The 21,531-nt window shown below is 33.1% G+C and overlaps 1 long non-coding RNA gene across 1 annotated transcript in view; it reads right to left on the bottom strand.

Annotated features, from left to right (window-relative positions):
• The window catches only part of LOC145292844 (uncharacterized), a 90,453-nt gene that overhangs the window by 31,343 nt on the left and 37,579 nt on the right, over positions 1–21,531 (bottom strand). The window lies entirely within an intron of this gene.

Genomic DNA, 21,531 nt, shown 5'->3' with positions numbered 1-21,531 from the left:
TGTTGGAGTTTTTTATTATAGCTAGTCCGTCATCTCTATATAGGCCGATATCCGTAGTATCGAATATGCTTGTGAGGGTATATAGAATGAATAATCCCACAAGATCTGATGCCTCTGCAGAGTCTCTGGAACCCATCGCCAAATCGAATGAATTTTTCATTTTATTTTTTATCCATTGGTTATTGTTATTTATTAGAACTGATTTTCTACATTTTTTAATTATGTTGATTTCTTCTGAGGATATATCAGTGTATACCTCGGCAAATTCTAGGGCAATGTTAAAAAGTTCTTCGGATATCGAGGGATAAAAGTCTATGATGTCAAACTGTATGAACGTACATTTATCTTTGTTTTCTATATTTTTAAACCAGGTGATTGCTTCGGTAGTATTTGCCCACTGGTTTAGTTCTAGGTCCTGTTTGATTTGTTTGTTTACTCTAGAAAGTATAGTCTTGCTAATTCTACCTATTTCTGGTTTAGTTGGTTTAGTTGGGTTTATCAGGCGGGTGCTGGGATTATTATTAAAGTCCTGTTTGTGGTCTTTAAGCAGAATGTATGACTCTCTAGGTTTCAATTTGCCAAGATATATATATTTAAATATATATATATATATATTTAAATATATATATATATATATTTAAATATATATATATATTTAAATATATATATATATATTTAAATATATATATATTTAAATATATATATATATATTTAAACATATATATATATATATTTAAGCATATATATATATATATATATTTAAATATATATATATATTTAAATATATATATATATTTAAATATATATATGTATATATTTAAATATATATATATATATATATGTTTATTTAAAGCGGGTTAGAACAGTAGTCTAAGGAGCAGAGTGTATTTTAATGTGATAGTAAAATTACTAATTCAATTAAAATACAAGAAAAGAACAGTGCTCGTTGTAATTCAGATATATAAGCTCAATAGGCAAATATCCTAGAGCTACTTCAATATTTAGTAATGTGATTGATAATTTAAAATTCAAATTAGAATTAAAAATTAAAAATCTGTTTCATAAGAAGGAACAACAACAAAGTCAATAATTTGTACGATCGTTTCGGAAACGATGTTTTTATTGTGATAGACATTAAGCCACGGACAATAATTTTGACATATTTTTTTAAACAAAGTCTCCTCATCAGCAAAAATATTGGGTGAGTTTTTTTTATATGTAAAAGGCACCATGAATAAACCTAGCAAATTTTAAGTAAGGTAGATGTATCTGGAAAAAATTAGAATAAAAAGGAAAATATTTACTTGATAAGCAAAGTAATATGGGTATAGAATAAAATTAGAATAAAATTATAAATCTGAATTTGGTTTAAACATAAGGTTATAATAATATGTTTTTAATAAAAGTTAAGAATTACATATATATATATATATATATATATATATATATATATATATATACTAGCGGGGGTACCCGGCGTTGCCCGAGTGTTTGTTTCCGGGACGGGGGGGGGGAGTTTTAAAAAATGTTATGGTAGGTAAGTAGGAAGGATCAAACCCGGAGTCATGAGTAAAAGTAGGAAAATAAAGTGTGAAAAAAAACAAAAAAACATCTGCAACGTTAACAGTTCGGCCACCAAGAAAAGTCCATTCCAGTTGTTTAGGGGAAAAAAAAAACAAAAAAAAACCGACTACGGTAGGTCGGCGCGAACGTGAAAATATAATGTGAATTGTCCAGCACGCTAACCACTACGCCACAGAGCACTGCAGCTTAGTTTAGTGATTTTAAATAACTTCACATGAAAGAACTACGAAGCCAAACCGGTGTTCTCTTCTCAACTGTTCCTTGTGAACGATCCCCAAACGGTGTTAAGTGGTGGCAGGGGGAGGAGGAATTTATTAGAGAGAAAATATTTTACCACTTCCATTGATCTTAACCGATTTTGGCCGTGACGTCTCAGCAGAAAAAGTATAGAAATCTAAGATTATCGAGGAATTTGAGAAATAATAAGCCTATAACACACCTCAGATATTGTTCTGCCGTTTGTGCATATTATATTTGCATGAAATATCTTGATTTTTAATCCTATTAAGGTCAAAATCCGACGGGAAAAAATGAGTTCATTTTATTTATATAGAGAAGATATATATATATATTTTTTTTTTTTTTTTGATTCATCCAGCCTTGACAGACGTGTTTTAAATTTTATCTCCAGTGCTTTTCTTTTAATGATTTGGGATTCATTCCATTTGCACTTTTTTCCAAGGAACTCTGCTTTTTGGATTATTTTGGACCATTTGGAATTTACCCATTGGATTGAAATTTTAAATTCGACCGTTTTGGATTTACCATTTTTGGATTTTTACCCTTCACCGGACTATCCATTTATGTGAAATCTTTTTATCATTTTTCTTTTGCCTCCTGTTCCCCTTACCTCACCCTTTTTTTTAACCAAGTAAGATCTGTGACTTACTTGTAGTTTTATTAAATACTTTTATATGCAAAATCCGATCCTGCATTTTGCTAATTCCTGCCTTCTGATGAGAAGGAGAGTATTTCTTCGAAACTCCGCGGATTAAGGACTATCCACTTATCTTGTGCTTCCTTTTTTAAAATTAAATATGTTTTTAACTCTTTTTCAAGATGTCTTTTAACATGTTTTATTAATCATTTGTTCATATTATAAGCTCTATTTCCTTTTCGGTTTTATTGAGCTTTTACATCTGGCTGAGTTTATTTTACTTGTAAATATTAACTCTTTAATATTTATAATATATTTTAAGTTTACCATTTTGATTACCTTGGTAAACTTATTGTACTTTTTATTATATATATATATATATATATATATATATATATATATATATATATATATATATATATACCTTTTAATTGTTCGCCTTTTGGAAACCGTAATTATCGTCAAAGCATTCATTTGGATGTTGACTGTAGTTTATAAATGTACGAAAGGTCGAATTTTCAAAAAGAACGCCAATGGAACATTTTTTAGCGGTTAGAATATGTTAGTAAACGCCTAATTTAAAATTAAGCAAATATTTTTTTAAAAAGTGGGGGAGATAATCTTATTTTTCTAATTAAATAATCAAAGGGAGATAATTAGTGTTTATTCTATTTAGATTATAATATATTATATTTGGAACTTATTGAATTTAGTATTTTTAATACTTTATTTATTTATTGAAATTAATAAATATAGTATAGGTTAAGCTTAAATATATATCTAAATAATATGTGGGAACATGATGAGAATTAGCAGCGAACCGGATGTTAATGCATCCACCATGAGAGACAAAATGAAAAATCGTCTTTTGCACATGGCTCCACGCATCGCTTCCGCTTGGGAAGAAAAAAATAAGATAACCACAAAATAATTATCGACTAATGACAGAGCTCCGCGCCTAAAATAAACACCTCAAATATCACAGTCACTGGGAGCCAGTTTGCCACTATAAAACGAGGGTTTTTAGGGAACCAGAGGAGGGAGGAGGAAAAAGAAGAAGAAGACACCGGGCTGCTAGCTATTGATAAAAAAGTCACCCGCTTTCCAGTTACAAGCCAAGACATGCATCACCGACAGCAGGATGACCGGCCGATCCCTACCACATCCCTCGTCCAAAAGATAAGTTACATTTACGAACATTCATTCCTTGTCAATTCATACATACCTACAAACATTTTACGAACATTCATTCCTTGTCAATTCATACATACCTACAAACATTTTACGAACATACATTCCTTGTGAATTCATATATACCTACAAACATTTTACGAACATTCATTCCTTGTTAAATTGTACATACCTGCAAACATTCTACGAACATTTCACCGTAACACAAACTGTCAAATATCTCCATCGGACAATCCATTCTTCGTTAAATCACATTCCATCCTACAAACACTTTGCCTCTTCTAATACAAGTTGCTAGTAGTAAATAAAATCGGTTCTCAACCTTCAATATTCGTCTGTCTTTAATTATATGGAGTCAGAATCTACACACACTTGCAACGTTGTTCATTTCATGTATTCTTTGTTGTGACCTCTATGGCGTCCTTCCTTTTTATAAATACCGAGGCCATAAATATACAATAATGGTAAATATATCAGATAAACTAATATTGATAATAATACTGATGATGAAAATTTTATTAATAAGGGTATCAAGTTAAACTTAAATTTCAAGATTGAATATTAATAAGTAACATTTTTAATGACTTATGGTAGTTTATACTTGTTAAATTTAAACCAACGTTTTATGACTGCATGAAGAAATAAGCTCCTCTCTTGAATTTAGGAAGGTGGTTCTATTTTTGATATCGTCATATTTTAAAATCTTTAGAGCCTCCTGTGTACAAAGTACACAGAATATATCTCCTGGTGTATATCCTTTATATGATCCTATTATTTGCCATTTCAAATTGAAGGAAATATTATCTTTGAGTCACCAAATATGTTTGGATAGAGTGGTTTGGTTCAACAGGGAGTGGTTTTTAAAAGAATGTTTATGGGTTGAAATCCTATGCTTAATAAGTCCAGATGTCGAACCAAAGTAGATTGCGTCTTATAAATTATCAATCACATTACTAAATATATATTTATTTATATATAAATATATATATATATATATATATATATATATATATATATATATATATATTTATTTATATATATATATTTATTTATATATATATTTATTTATATATATATTTATTTATATATATATTTAATTATATGTATTTATTTATATATATATAAATATATTTATATATATATATATTTATATGCATATTTATATATTTATATATATATATATATATATATATATATATATATATATATATATATATATAAAGAACAAATAGTTAATAAACCATGTTAAAAAACACTTTGAAAAAGAGTTAAAAACATTTAATTTTAAAAAGGAAACACTAAATAAATGGATAGTCCTTAAATCCATGGAGTTTCGAAGAAATACTTTCCTTCTGATAAGAGGGTAGGATTTAGCAAAATGCGGGATCGGATTTTGCTTGCAAAAGTATTAAATGAAACTACAAGTAAGTAATAGATCTTACTTGATAACAAAAAGTGAAGCAGAGGGAATAGGGTGAATAAAAAGTGATTTCACGTAAGTGAATATTCTGGTGAAGGATAAAATTTCCAATGACGGTAAAATCCAAAGATGCAGAATCCAAAAAAGTTAGTTTAATTCCCATTCGCACAAGTAAAATCCATATTCTTTATTGGTATTTTTTTAAAAATAGTATTTGATATGCAATTTGTTATAATAAAAATATGTTTTGTTTTTATTTGGAAATGTTTTTTTCAGCTTTTTTATTCACAAAGACTAAAAAACTATTTAAAAGTATAAAATTTTGATGTTTTCTTTCGTATTTTTTATAATCAAACATAAAAAAGGGTAATGTCACTAAATGGGTTTTGTGGTTGATATGAGAAAATAGGCATTAAAAATGTTTCATATTTTAAAGATTGTTGCGTGAGGAATCATTTCGAGTTAAAAGTTAATTGATTCTACCCATATAAACTCGACAAATGCACGATTAAAATGAGTAAACATGTTAATTGTGTAATAAAGATGGCTGCTATCTACAATTTTGTAGAGCTGGTAGCAGCTTTGACCTTGCAATCAAAAACCAATGGTGAATGAAACAGAACGAACTGAGGCAAAACTAACAAGTCAGAAAATAAGAATGAAACAATTTAAACAACTTTTATTTTTACTTATGTAGAATAAATGAATGACAAAAACATTTAAAAAAAATTAACTTTAAAGCAACATTTATTTATTCATTTATTTTTTTTTTAATTCAATTTTCACCCCAAACAAGACACAGTACCACTTTGAAGCAGGGGGCTACTATCAGGGACTTAATTAGCGGGGTCATTATGAAGGGAGATGAGTAGAAAGATGTTTGTTAACATTACACTTGAACTTCTGCATATTAGTGCAGTTGGGAAAGCAGAATCCCGGAAGGGAGTTCCAAAGACCCGCAGTTCTGGGGAAGAAACTATTGGAGTAATAGGCTTTCTTGCACCTAGGGATCTCTACTGTAAAGGGATGAGACTTAGTAGCTTGTCGGGTTTGTCGGGGGTAGTTACGTCGGGGAGGTACAAGTGTTTGCAGTTCGTCAGAGCATTCACCATTAAAGTATTTGTAGAACAGGCAGAGGGATGCAACATCTCGTCGATGGGACAGAAGCTGAAGCCTAGATGACAGTTCAGGACCTATCAGGTTGGCGACTCCGTAGCAGACGCAAATAGACCTCTTTCTTCTTGCACATATTCCTCCCTGATTGAGTGATGTGGCCATACATTAGCCAATCAGAGGAGTAGCGTATGAATATTTTTAACCCCCAAGGACCTGACAGCTTCCGGTTCTGAGAAGAAAAAACTCTCTCTTACTCCACCAGCTTTCGAAGGGAGTAGACCTTTCGCTCCTCTGCTCTTACTAGGTATCAGACGACAGCCACCAGCTGTAACTACCTAGTAAGCAGTGAAGTCTCGAACCTTCCTTCCTTCTTTTCCTCCTCCGAGTTTAATGCCTTTCTAAATAAACCTTTTCCTTGTTAAGTTTAAGAAGTGGTTTGTTGTTTGTTCGGAAAATTGTGTTAAATTATTTTATTAGGGAGTGCCTTAAAAGCACCAAATAATAATCCCTAAAACTCTCTTTTGAGCCCTGTCCAGGAACGAGAGACAAGCAGCAGATTTTTAACAATTTTTTTTTTCAATTCAAAATTATAAATTGTTGCGGAACTACAGGTGTTGGTGTTAATCCCGCAAACTCAAAATAATAAAAATAATAAAAAGTGTAAAATGGAGTTGAACACTCAAGCAAAGATGACTGAGGAGGATGAATAAATTTAATACAAAATTTATTTTTTAAAAATTGTAAATAAATGAAAAGAGAAGATCAGAAAGTTTCTTCTGACTAAAATTAAATGAAGTAGAAAAATGAAAGTTCTTGGTTAGAAATATACAGTTCTTTTTAGGAAGAAATGACAACATAAAAGTCTGTCGCTTACTTTAGCAAAGGGATAGAAAAGGGGAAAAATCCATAAGTCTAAAAAGTCCATCTCCTAGAGAAGAATTAATTATCAGGCATGCGCCTGTTTAACGTCTCGAGGACGGAGATCGACGTCGATGTCTACAGCATGCTGCTTGAGGGTTGACTGTTTCATTTGGGCGCAAAAAATGCCCTTTTTATAGATCCAAACCGGCTCCACGAACGCTGTCAGAAAATTATATTTTTGAAATTTGATTTCTTCGTAATCCGATTGGATGAAAAGAACAACATCTTGTGACATAAGATGTTTTGGTCTACGTCCGCGTGAACAGGCAGAGTTTAGTTTATATGCCCACCGAATCTGCGTGGGTGTAGAAAGACGATGTGAGCTGAAGTAATCTTTACACAGTTGCACCTAATTTATTTTAAGTTAATTTTTTTTAATTTAAAATGGAAAATAATTTATACAAAATAAATGCATGTCTACTGCAACAAAGGATTTCACTGAATTTATTTATGGCTACTTTTTGTAATGGTATATGATTTAGGTGGTGACAGTTTGTTTTGCCTCTTCTGTCTGATCAAGACCTTATCACCTTGTCTTTCTATCTATGTTGTTTTTGTGTTTCTATTGCTGTACCCCTTCATCTTCTCCTTTCCTTTGGAGTCATTTTATTTTAGTTTTCATGCATCAGCCCTGTTACTGGGCTTTCGATACCATTTGGTATGCCGATGTTCATTTTTGGGCCCATACAAGCTTCAAATGGAGATATTTTTATGGTGGTATGCGGGGGGGGGGTGGATCTAGGAAATGTGGTAACTGGGTCTTCCAGTTGTGGCCTTCCGCCGTAGCCGTAAGAACATATTTTTTTAGGGTATGCATAAAACGCTCAATTTCACCATTTGCTCAGGCCATAGAGGTGTAATGCATCTATGTTTGAAACCTGCTTGTGCCGCTAAGTCTCTAAAGTCTTGTCCTTGAAATGGCGGACCGTTATCGGATTTTAGAATGGTCGGATATCCTTGTCTAGCAAAGATCATGGGGGATGACTGTACACGCAGATATTGAGGGTATTACCTCCACTTCAGGGAATCAGCTGTAATCATCGATTATGACTAACACATAGTCACCTGATGGGAACGGACCTTCAAAATCGACTGAGATTTCAGTCCATGGGGCAACTGGTAGTAGTGAGGAGTGTATGGGTTCGCAGCTCATGTGCCTTGGGTCTGAGGCTTGGCAGGGAATGCATCCATGTATTGCTTCCTCCACCAGTCTATTGATTCCTGGGAACCACACCTTTTCCCTTATTAGTTACTTGGTTTTGACCATGCCCTGGTGAGATTGATGGGCTATATCGACTGATCTCTTCCTTAATTTTGAGGGAATTACAAGCCAGTGTCCTCGAAGGACGAGACCATTGCATATTGAAATTTCATCCTTGAATGGAGAAAAACTTGACAGCTGGGGGTCATTCCATCGTCCATCTTTAACAGCACCCCTGACCTTTTGTAACTGGGGGTCCTGTTTTGTGGCTTGTTTGACTTCTTCAAGAGTTAAAGATTTTGGTATTATATTCTTAGCTACATCCCTTATGTAGGCTTCTGCTACATTGTCTTTAGATGGTATTTGTTGTGGGTGATGATTCAGATAGTCCGCAGGGTTTTGGTCATCTTCCCCACGACGGTATACCAGGTTGTACTGGTAGGGCATGAGACGAATGCGCCAGCATTCAATCCTTGTTGTTGCTGGTTTAAGACTTTTCACAATCCCAAGAAGAGGACGATGGTCGGTGTTGATTTTGAATCTCACTCAATATAAATAGAGATGAAAATGTTCAGCTGCATATACGACGGCTAACATCTCTCTCTCTGTCTCCACATCTTTTCTCAAATGGAAAGATATCCTGCGGTGTTGCTGAGTTACGGGGGAAACCGATGGGTCAATGTGGAGATTAATGGTAACTCTGGAAATTTTTTCCATCTTTCCATCAAACAGTGTGGGGAACTCGTCTTGAATTGGGACCGTCACATGGAACGTGAAGTTAAATGTTATCATTTCCAGTGCTTCAGCAAAATGACCACCCAAGAGGTTCTGCAGTCCAACTAGAGGATTGTCACTGTCAACCACAAATATCTTAGCCCAACAGGATTTATCACAAAATTCTATGCTTGCATTAATAAATCCTTAATAATAGTCGTGCATGGTATGAGTCCAAGCTTTCGTCCGGGTTTTGCATGGCTCATTGAAACTTGAAAAGTTTGTGCGACGTCTTCTTTTGCGATGTAAAATGATTTGTTAGTGACTTTTTTGTAGTTTCATGCCCTTTTGTTGGTCTGTGAAATTGTTGAAAATATTGAAAACTTTGTCTCCTGCATAGTAGAGAAGTGTCGCTTTCTTTTTTTTATCATCGTGAATGTCCATAGCGACAAATAAATTCTCCAACCTGTCTAACCATTTATTCCAACGAACGGCGGTTGTGGTTTGGTCCGCATGTACGCTAAAACTGGGAAAAACTGGTAAACCATCGCTGGCCATTTTTTTTTTTTTTTTTGTATTAAATTCCGAAAAATTTTTTTTGTATTAAATTCCGAAAATTATGTAGCATGAGCTCATCACAAAAAATAATCTCTCGTCGCCAGATATAATGTTGGGGGCTCCCGTCTGGCAGGAATCAAACAGCATGAAAGAAAGACAACACAGACATAGGTGTTGACAACAGCTCGGTCGCCAGAGAACTGCCATCCGAGCTTACTTTATTAGAGAGAGCGCATGCATAAGGGTAGATAAGTCTTAGGGTTATGCCCCTTTACTTGTGGATATCACAGGGTCCCAACTATGGGTTAAAGAGAAACTGACTTGGAAAAAAAACATTTATTCTATTAAAAACATTTTCTTCAAAATCACTGGATCGGCATTAAATGACCTAAAAAGGGTTGATATGCCATAAAACAAAAACAAACAACCAACCGACTAAGTTGTCAACATAAAAGATATTACCCAATATTTCACTGAATTCATCCTTTTGATAAAAGTTAACATGATGTTTCATCATATAATCAAGTACAAATGCTGATTCTATAGACCCTAATACCAAGACCGTCTTAAAAGACAAGATGGCCGGTGGGCAAAAATAATTTAATCTGCTGACGTCATCACGGATAGTCCTTACCGGTGACACCGGTAGTCACCGGTAGGCACTCGTAACGTCTTGGAGTCAGTGTAATATTTCTTTTTTTATTAAAATGCCTTCACGGTGCATCGTTCCAAATTGCTGAGGAAATTATTATAAAGGACCAAAAAGTGACAGTATTTTCATTTCCGAAAGATAAAGAATCTTAATGCAGTAAAAAAAGAAAGATTTTACACCATCTCCATTCAGCAAAGTAAGTTTTAACGTGCTCCCCCCTGTATTTAACACGATGTAACTATAATTTAATTCAATATTATCATCCTAAATTTTTTACCATTCAAAAGAAGAAGCTTCAAATAAATTGCTAATATTAAAAAAAACATTTTTACAGCATACAAAACTAATGAAAATGCGAGACAACATCGATTCTTTAAAACACGTGTTTTAAAAATCTAGCAAAAATTAATTTTCCTGAAATTTTTCAATATTTAAAAATAAATTATGCCGGCTGATAAAATTTTTAAACTTTTTTTTAAAGCTAGAAAGATAAAATTTAAAAATACTTATATATATATATATATATATATATATATATATATATATATATATATATATATATATATATATATATATATATATATATATATATATATATGAAACTAAACTAAAAAAAAAAAACGCGCGTTCACTCGTGGTCTTTTCATTTCATTTCATTAACGTAATTGGGCTTGTATTACTGTACACATAGATTCGAAAAAGTTGTCAAAAAACAAATATATAACAAATAAATGTTATCAAAGGCAAGATAAGTTACTTTTCTACCTAACTGGATATATTTTTCGTGTTTTTATTCAATGTAACATGTTTATTCAGCTCGAAAACCATACAGTGTTTACCGATGTATTGGAACATTCGAGATGGCGTCTGATTCTCTCTTTAACACGGTAAGTGTGGGAAAAGATGTTATAAATAAAAAACCGGATAAAATACTGTTAAAAACTCGCTCAATATATGTTACCGTGACATAGGTTGATATATATTCGGCGGGTTTTTAATAGTATTTTGAATAGTTTTTTTTATTTATAACACCTTTTTCCAAACTTACGGTGTTAAAGAGGGTGTGAGACGCCATCTTGAATTTTCGAATACATCGGTAAACACTGTATGTTTTTCGAGCTGAATAAACATGTTACATTGAATAAAAACACAAAAAATATATCCAGTTTGGCAGAAAAGTAACTTATCTTGCCTTTGATAACATTTATTTGTTATATATTTGTTTTTTGACAACATTTTCGAATCTATGTGTACAGTAAACAAACTGGAAATATGGATATAAAAAATGATTTTGCATGTTATTTTTGTTATGTGGTGAAATAATCTTAAATAAGAAGCATGATTTTTTCTTTAGGTTAATTATTTTTTTACTGTGCAATATTTCATGAATTTATTAAAAATATTGTTTTTGATTTTGAAAAAATATTGTGGTTCATTTTGATTAAAAAATATTGATTTTGATTAAAAAATATTCATTTTGATTAAAAAATATTGATTTTGATTAAAAAATATTGATTTTGATTAAAACATATTCATTTTGATTAAAAAATATTCATTTTGATTAAAAAAAAATATTGTTCATTTTGATTAAAAAATATTCATTTTGATTAAAAAAAAATATTATTCATTTTGATTAAAAAATATTCATTTTGATTAAAAAAAAATATTGTTCATTTTGATTAAAAAATATTCATTTTGATTTAAAAAAAAAGTTTAATTTTAATATTTGTTTATTGTCTTAACTCATATCAAATGTTTTGCTTGTGTTCTGCTTCAAATATTCATAATCTTACATGCATAATTTTCATTTAATTATATTAAATAAACTTCAAGTTTATTTCAAATCAAATCGTGTTCCTTCACTTTTTAAAATGTAATTTATAAGTAATTAAAGAACGCATTCTAATCTTTAAAATCTATAATACAACGAAATATTCGATTGCTAATATACTTAAACAAATAACTTGTGTTTTTTTTTAATTATTTTTTTATTATTAATATTAGATGAGTTTCAGTATAAATCATCATGTTCTTTCTTTATTTAATCCAATTTTGAATTTTGTAACGCTGTCTGTAAAAATTACTGTTCATTATTGACAGTCTAAGAGTTCCACATATCTTGCTTGTTGGGACCTCGGCGATGACGTCATTTTTTCAGCTGGCCGGCCATCTTTATAACGAAGGCCACGCTAATACTATAGTTTTTTGTTTGATTTTTTATAACAAACTCTATAGACCCTAATATTATAGTTTTTTGTTTGTTTTTTTATAACAAACAAGTTTGTTTCCTTTCTTCACGGAAAAAATAAACCTATTTTTATTATACTCACTGTCTAATTTTATCATTAAAAACTCTGTCACTAAGCATTGCATATTTATTAGTTCTTAGACAATTTTAATATGGAACCAAAAAAATCTATGCATTGTTGCAGGCTGGTGGTATAGAAGAAAATGCGTGTTCATCTCACGTTCGGGTGTTACCAATCTGTAGTGGACTGGTGGATATATTATACACATTCGTCCGGTCGTTCAGAATAGGAAAAATAAATTGAATTGAGAAAGAAACGAACAATGTGTTAAATTGAATTAAACGAACAGGAATTTATTTTGTGAAGAAACAAATGAAAGAAAACGGTCCAGCACATGTTTAGTTTGGCATGCGTCTCTTGCTGTTAACTGGTGAGAAGGAAAGTCTATTGTTGTAGAGAGAGAGAGAGAGAGAGAGAGAGCGAGAAAGTCGATCCAGTTCATGGAGATAGAAAGCGTGTAAAGTGTACGTACTGTCTGTTGACTCTTGCCCCCACACATAGTAGCAGGTGACATGAGGTGCGCGGGCGCGCACGCCCCGAAAGGGGCAGGTTGGTCCGCCGACCTCTCAGGTCAGAAGCCGAGTCGAAAAGAAAGTGAAGCAGCTTATGTCTCTTGCTTTTATAGTTGTTTCCGGTGGTCTTTTGCACATGTGTGGATTTCCTTTAAAGGGGAAGTGACATTGCCCATGTGTACGTATGTGTGCATACATGTGTGTATGCACGTGAATGTGAGTGTATGTACGTGAACGTGAATATATCTATGTGTGTGTACGTGCACGCGTATGTTTGTGTGCACGTATGTGTATAACAAGAAAAATGGCTTGAGATGTGAACACGTGTTTTTGTACAAGACTAGAAAGGGCTCGCACAATACTCCTCTTCCCAGAAAAAAAAAATATGCAGTGTATATATTTTTTTTCTTTTAGTAATGTTTTGGGCTATTGACTTTTCATCCTGTTTTTTGCTATTGGTGTGGTTGTTTAAAAAAAAACGTCAAAAACGGAGTGTGTTCATAAAAAAAGTATTTACTTATGCATTTACTTTTTTTTTTAGGCTAACAATGTTTGTTTTTTTGTTGTGTGCTGACATGTGCAACGAGTTGCTTGGAGAATGTAGTGAATTATTCGTTTGGAAGGAAAATTTTGTTTGTGTCTTCGCAAGTGAGTCTGCGGTAGTGTGTATACATTGCCTGTCTGGGTGCTAGTTGCACGTTAGTTCATGTTGAACGGGTGTCCAGTTGCCGGCTGACAACGAAACTTCCAGTTGTGAGTTTATCAGTGTGCGTGGTGCATCTCAACTCGTATTGTTGATTCAACTTCTTCCTACGTGTTGATAGGGATGTCCTGTTATTGTTACTTTGCTGTGTGGGAGAGAATGTGCATAGGCCTATGTGATTGTGCTCCTCACGTTTGTTACAGGGTAATGTTAGGAAACCGTGAAACATGTTTGTCGAGCTCGAATTTTTCTTTATATTCGGTATGAAGTCGACAGCTCCGTGTTTATTTTTCTGCCGAGTCTGACGAGGGGTTTCGTCATTGTAGTTCACTTGTTTTTTTTTGTTGAAATGTTCGTTTTTTTTTTATCAAATAAAATGCGCATCTTGCTCAAAACAATTTCAAAAAGGTAGGGTCACCATGCTTGTTCGTTTCACGTCTCCTCATGGTCGGCAATTTATTGCAGGCTGGTGGTATAGAAGGAAATGCGTGTTCATCTCACGTTCAGGTGTCACCAATCTGTAGTGGACTGGTGGATATATTATACAAATACACCGGTCGTTCAGAATAGGAAAAATGAATTGAATTGAGAAAGAAACAAACATGTTAAATTGAATTAAACGAACAGGAATTCATTTCGTGAAGAAACAAATGAAAGAAAACGGTACAGCACGTGTTTAGTTTGGCATGCGTCTCTTGCTGTTAACTGGTGAGAAGGAAAGTCGGGTCTGTATTACTGTACACATAGATTCGAAAAAGTTGTCAAAAATCAAATATATAACAAATAAATGTTATCAAAGGCAAGATAAGTTACTTTTCTATCTAACTGGATATATTTTTTGTGTTTTTATTCAATGTAACATGCTTATTCAGTTCGAAAAACATGCAGTGTTTACCGATGTATTGGAAAATTCAAAATGGCGCCCGACACTCTCTTTAACATGGTAAGTTTGGGAAAAGGTGTTATAAATAATAAACTAGACAAAATACTATTAAAAACCACCGAATATATGTCAACTTATGTTACGGTAACATATAATGAGCAAATTTCTAACAGTATTTTGTCTAGTTTATTATTTATAACATCTTTTCCTGAACTTACCGTGTTAAAGAGAGTTTCGGGCGCCATTTTGAATTTTCCAATACAACGGTAAACACTGTATGTTTTTCGAGCTGAATAAACATGTTACATTGAATAAAAACACAAAAAATATATCCAGTTAGGTAGAAAAGTAACTTATCTTGCCTTTGATAACATTTATTTGTTATATATTTGTTTTTTGACAACATTTTCGAATCTATGTGTACAGTAATACAAACCCGGAAAGTCTATTGTTGTAGAGAGAGAGAGAGAGAGAGAGAGAGAGAGAGAGAGAGAGAGAGAGAGAGAATGAGAAAGTCGATCCAGTATGACGTGCGTCTCTCGCTGTTAGCTGGTGAGAGGGAAAGTCTATTGTTGTATAGAGAGAGAGAGAGAAAAAGTCAATCCAGTTCATGGAGATAGATATCATGTTTCAGATGAACCATTATTAACAAGGATGTAGACAACTGGTCACGGAGTTGTATCCCTTGCTAGAAATCCAAAGTCACTCAACATATTAAGAACAAAGCAAAGTTCTCTATTTCTGAGGCTCAGTTTAAATATGTCTACATCGACATGGTGGGTCCATTACCATCTTTGAAGAACTTTACAAATTTGTTCATTTGCATCAACAGATTCTCCAGATGGCCCAAAGTCTTACTTATCACTAACATTCCTGCCGAGACTTCTGTCAAAATACTCATTTCACAGTGGATATCTAGATTTGGTGTGCCAAAAATTATCACCACTGACAGGGGTAAACAGTTTGATTCCTATTTTTTTGTTGAACTTTCACATCCAGTTGGATACTAGCATATATGGACTATGCCTTATCACCCATCCTCGAACAGCTTAGTTGAATGCTTCCATCGCCAACCGAAGGCTTCTTTTAAGCCATATTCCAATCCCAGTAATTGGATGGAATTCCTCCCTCTCGTACTCCTTGATATCAGACCTACCATTTAAATGGACATTGGACTTACAGCTGCCGAGATCAAGTACCGAACACCTTTGACTTTCCCAGGACAAATGATTGCACCGCCTGCCATTAAAAGCATGCCAGACATAACTAGCTATATGTTTCGCTTGAAGAAGTACATTTTGAGACCTGTGTATGTCGAAGCAAGGTCCCAAAAACAATTCACTTTCCTTAGGACATACATACATGGATACATGTTTTCATAAGAAATGATCGAGTATCCACGTGCCTGCAACTGCCCTACTCCAGTCCTTAAAAAGTTCTTAAAAGATATCCAAAACATTTTGTGATAGATAAGAATGGCAGATGATTTGATCAGCGTTGAATGACTGAAGAAAGTGTTTTTCGGAAATGCAAATAGGAATATATCTTATATATATAATATAATAGGTTATATCTCATAGAATTAGTGAATCTCTCGATGGAGGCTTCCTTTATAGGGCAATTGTTCTTGACATATAAAAGGCCTTTGATAGGGTATAGCATAAAGGTCTACTTCACAAGATCTCCAGCTACGGTATAGATGGAAATGTCTTCTCAATTATTAAATAATTTCTGTCTGAAAGGTTCATAAGAGTAGTGGTTGATTGGCAAAAATCAGAAGCTCACAGAATTAATGCTGGAGTCCCTCTCTTCCTGATCTGCATCAATGATCTCTCAAATCACATTCTTAGATTATTTGTAGACGTTTATGCTGATGACACTACCATCTATGGTAACACATCAAAGGTCGTAAATGACCTCGTTCTTTCTGATTCTCTCTCCTCTGATCTTGAGCATGTGGTACAATGGGGAAAGAGGTGGCTAGTTAATTTTAATGCATCTAAAACCAAGCCTCTATCTTTACATTATCAATGCTCTGATCCCTGTTTGGCATCAATCGAAAAGAATGGCTCTCGTCTTGGCGAGGCTCCATGTTTTGACAAGCTTCTGGGTCTGACCTTTACTCCTAATCTGAAATGGAACACATACATCAAATCCGTTGTCAAGGCTGCTGGAAAAATGGTGGCATCCTTCTACTGCTCCAGTAGATATCTCACTGCTGATGCAATTCTCTATCTATATAAGAGCCAGGTAAATTCAAGGATGGAATACTGTTGCCACATATGGGCTGGAGCTGCTAGAAAGACCATATCCTACCTTGACAGAGTTCAAAGATGACTTTGTAGCCTAATGGGGAATGTCCTTTTTTCTTCCCTTAACCTCTTTCCCACAGAAGAGATGTTGCGAACCTGTCTCTGCTTTATCATTATTTTCATGGCAAGTTCTCGTCTGAGCTCCAATCTATGGTCTCACCTCATCAAACTTTCACGAAAAATACTCGTCTAGCTGCAACCACAATCAATAATTTCCCTCTCTTTAATTGTGCCTAAATCTAAACGTAGATTCCATGAACAAAGCTTCTTTCTTAGAACTGCACGCCTGTGGAACTGTCTTCCATTTGCCTGCTTTCAAGCTGACTATAATTTGATTGTCTTCAAGTCCAATGTAAACAAGTTCTTGATGAACCATCCCCCTAAGTAATCCAATTTACAAAATTTCCAATACTTATGTTTATTATGCTATAATCACATTGACTAATGTAAACCAATTAACCCTTATCCTCGGGTGGCCTCCAGTCCTAGATAAGTGGTGACTCCTATGTAAAGAAAAAAAAAACTGAAACGTGAGTTGTAGTTAATGTAAAAAATACCTAAATAAATAAATACGTTAGTTAACTGCCCTAAAATGTTAGAATGGCCCGGAAACGGATCATAATTTTACATAAAACTCATATACGAAAATGATCTCCCATTTAATATTCTACAATAATTGTTTTGATTTAACTAATAATTTGTTGCTTATTCAGATTGGCATTTTTAACGATAAACAAAAAAAAAAAGAAGAAGAAAATCTTTTATATTGTAACTAATTGTTACGGAATGAAGGTTGGGGTGTTTATAATACGCTGGGGCATGTCATAAAAATTTACTATTGTGGTGCAGCTTAGATAAGTAGGTACTGCAGATGAGTTTCTTTCTGATATTTGTAAATTTAGGTTAACAACCGGTGAAGCTACCGAAAAGTAACCCTTTTGAATGAAGATGGATATAAACAATATTTTTAAAATTAATTTCTTAATTTTACTTAAAAACAAAATGTAAACATATATAATGTAAGAAATTCTGCAGAAATAAGCAAGCTCTTTATTGGACGGTTTCTCCGGCCACAGATTAATTTTAACCAATCAACTTGCATGTTATAACTAACTGCTGAGAATGTTCTTGGCGCCAATATTCCCTTTTTCAGATCAGAATCCAGAAAGCCGCAGAGTTGGACAGACGTGGATTTCTCACTCGAATCGAAGCAGCAAAAAATACTTTGTTGCTTTGAGACGTTTTAATGCCTAAACGTGCAGCGGAATATTATTATTGCAATTACAATGCCCTTAAGTAGGGCAAATTATATTTGCACGCTTGCGCTACAATTTGATGTCTGTCAAGACGAAATTAAGGTCTACGGTTTGACTTGCTTGTCTGCCATTGGACTGACTCGAAGGACACGTTGTGGAGGCCTAGCTTGCAGTATCCATCTTGGAAGTCACCTCAACACTCCAACCTGTGCATTCTTCGTCAGCGGGAATTCTACCCAGCCGTTATCAAAGACGAACTATTATTCCCTTCGGGGACGTTTACCGTCCATAGTGGCAGATAGCTGGAGATGACGCATCATTCGCAACATGGACTTTTTTTTACTTTAATAAAATTTACGTTGAAGTCTGTGGGGGTCGTCAGGCCCTTTTAGGAACTAACTTCCTCCACAAATAAATAAAAATAAAAAGAAGACTTACATGCAAAACAAACGGAGGTTTATTCACAGAAACCAACCATTAACAAATAAAATATAATTCTCTTTATAATGAGTTCAGAAGTCCTTTTTAAGTGTTCGTATAAAAAAGGAGAATGTCTTTTTTGTTGAACTGTTCATATGTTAAAACATGGTAAGAGAGGCAATAGGTAATGTTCGCCTGTGAAATTGTATGAAGCGCGTGGAGCGGTGAAAATGGAAGAGTGATAGTAACACGCGTGGAACGTCCGAATTAGAATATGCAGTTGAGAGAAAGATTTGATGTTTGTGTGTGCTTAAATACTATTTGGACCGGCTCCCAGAGAGTTTAAAAATAAAAGTTTATAAAAATGTCCTTGGAGAAATCCCATTGGACGGAAACATCATGTTGCGTGGGAGTTATTTTTTATTTTTCACGCGCCAACATAATCATACTGCGCGCCTAAATTGTATTTATTTTTATAACAATTTTTAATCCGAATCTTAACCGTGTCAACTGGCACAAGTCTTAAGGTGAGCTTGTTGCAATTTCTGCTTGGTTTCTTCCATTCTGCCGAGGGCAAAACCTTGTGAGAGAACTCTCACAATAAACAATACATTTTAGAAAATAATTTCTTAATTTTAAATAAAAATTGATTGTAAAAAAAAAATTGGCAAATAACTATTGAAAAATATTGTAAAGTGTTTACATAGCTTTTTGGGATCCTCACCTCACCCCCTTCCAAAAAAAAAAAAAAGACAACAAACGAAAAAGTTTTAGTGTTTTTACTATTTTAACGTGTTTTTTCTTTTTTCTTTTTTTAAGTTTGAAACACAAGTAGTGGATACTTGTTAACATAGAACAACAAGGGCGCATGGCGGAAATTCTTCAGGGTTTAAATGTATTGTAATGCTTTTATTGGGGTCGAAAAACGTTTTCAGCCGCCATATTACTTCCTATTTACTTGCCTCCCCACGAGGGCAGAGTTAGACACAAGGTCGGTTTTTAATGTAGAGAAGCATTTATTACTAAAAATCGAAATGGTGAAATATAAAAGTAAGTTAAGCTGAAAGTAAAAAAAAAAAAAAAATAAATAAATAAATAAAAAAATCCAAGAATTAAAGAGACAAAATTCAAAGAAATTTCGAACATTTATTACTAAGTGAAAGGGCCTTTCACTGAAAGGCAGCTTAGTTACTTAAAAAAAAAATCCCCTGTTTTATGGAGAAGTATCTTTCCTTGTGTCATCTCCAACAAAAATTGTATTTTTTTTCGTTGCACTTCTGTCATTTCGTTTTGACAAATAAGACACGCCGGACCTTCCGCTTGTAAAATATTTTTTTCCCTTAGAAACTTTTCCAAAATTGTCTCATGCTTTCTATATTCATTATTCAAAGGGTGAATCATGGGAGAAGTACCGGATGCTTAGGTGTATCAGAATTTTTGACACCCCTAACATGAAACTGCGAATAAAATATTTAAAAAACTCGTAATTTCTCTTTTAAAAGTGCGTTGTTTTTATTTTCTTTATAGATTATACTTCCAAAATAAACTATTAGAGTTGTTTTAAAAGTAATAGAAATATTTTTTTTTTTTTTTAAAAACAGTAATGAATTTTACGAACTCAATATTTTTCAATTTTTAAAATTTAAAAATCTATCGAAATTTTTCTATTGATTCTATTTTTACGATATTTTCCGGGTCAATGTGAAATTTTATTCTGTTTCCAATAAACCGAATATAATATTTTAGACAAACGTTTTTTTCTTTAATTCACGCCTCCCCCCATTTTCAAGTGTCTATTAAAAAGTAAATAATTAATTTACTCACCAAAGTTTTATATATCACAAATTGAAGAGAAAAGGTCAATAATATATTCAAATTTAAAACAAAAAAATAAGTGTTTTTTAGAAATTCACCTGTAAAGTTCGAAGTTTAAAACCTTTTTTTTTAAACCACGTTGTTTGTTTTCTCTTTTTTTTTTTTTTTTTTTTTTTAATGAAACCTTGGTCCTTGCTCCTTTAATTGAAAAAAAAATTAGGGCTTGAATTACATTTTTCGAGTAATTATAAGCTTGGGAAGACAGGGGGTCGAATAATTCACGCCTCCCATTTTGAAATGTCTATTAAAAAGTAAATAATTAATTTACTCACCAAAGTGTTATATATCACAAATTGAAGAGAAAACGTCAATAAATAATATATTCAAATTTAAAACAAAAAAGTAGTGTTTTTTAGAAATTTACCTGTAAAGTCCGAAGTTTAAAACCTTTTTTTTTTTTTTGAAAAACACGTTGTTGTTTTTTTTGTTGTTTTTTTTTTGTTGTTTTTTTTTAATGAAACCTTGGTCCTTGCTCATTTAATTGAAAAAAAAAATTAGGGCTTGAATTACACTTTTCGAGGAGCTTGGAAAGACGGGTGGAATTATTCACTATTTTTCACGAAATTTCTGACACATACCACGTTACCTAACTGTTCAGATTTTTCAGAACAAGGCTCGTCTGCGGGACCTACTTATCTAAGCTGCACCCGATACCGTAATAATTAAATTTAGCTTAAAGAAAAGTCAAAAAGGGTACCCGACTCAAAGTCAGCAGCAAACGGTGTTCAGTCAGATTCAGTTCCTGGTATTAAAGACTTCCTGTGTTGGGTCGTTTATTCTTTTTTGTTAATTTTGTTCTAATCTTTATTAATTAATTTATTAAATTGTTTTTGTTTTTTACATGGAGATCACCACTTAGCAAAGCCCAGAAGCCACTCGGGGATAAGGGTTATTGTGTGTACAGTCATCAATTAAGTATATATATTGTTTTTGCGTAAATGTTAGGTGAAAGCACAGAATAGTTAACATGTTATGTTATGTTAAGAATTATTTTTTAAATAATATTCTGTAGTTTACGGACAGTGCA

The sequence above is a fragment of the Euprymna scolopes genome, chromosome 14 (genome assembly GCF_053919585.1).
Source record: "Euprymna scolopes isolate OS-2025 chromosome 14, ASM5391958v1, whole genome shotgun sequence".
NCBI lineage: Eukaryota > Metazoa > Mollusca > Cephalopoda > Sepiida > Sepiolidae > Euprymna > Euprymna scolopes.
The sequence above is the reverse complement of the archived record's forward strand: the minus strand, read 5'-3'. Positions and strand labels throughout refer to the sequence as shown.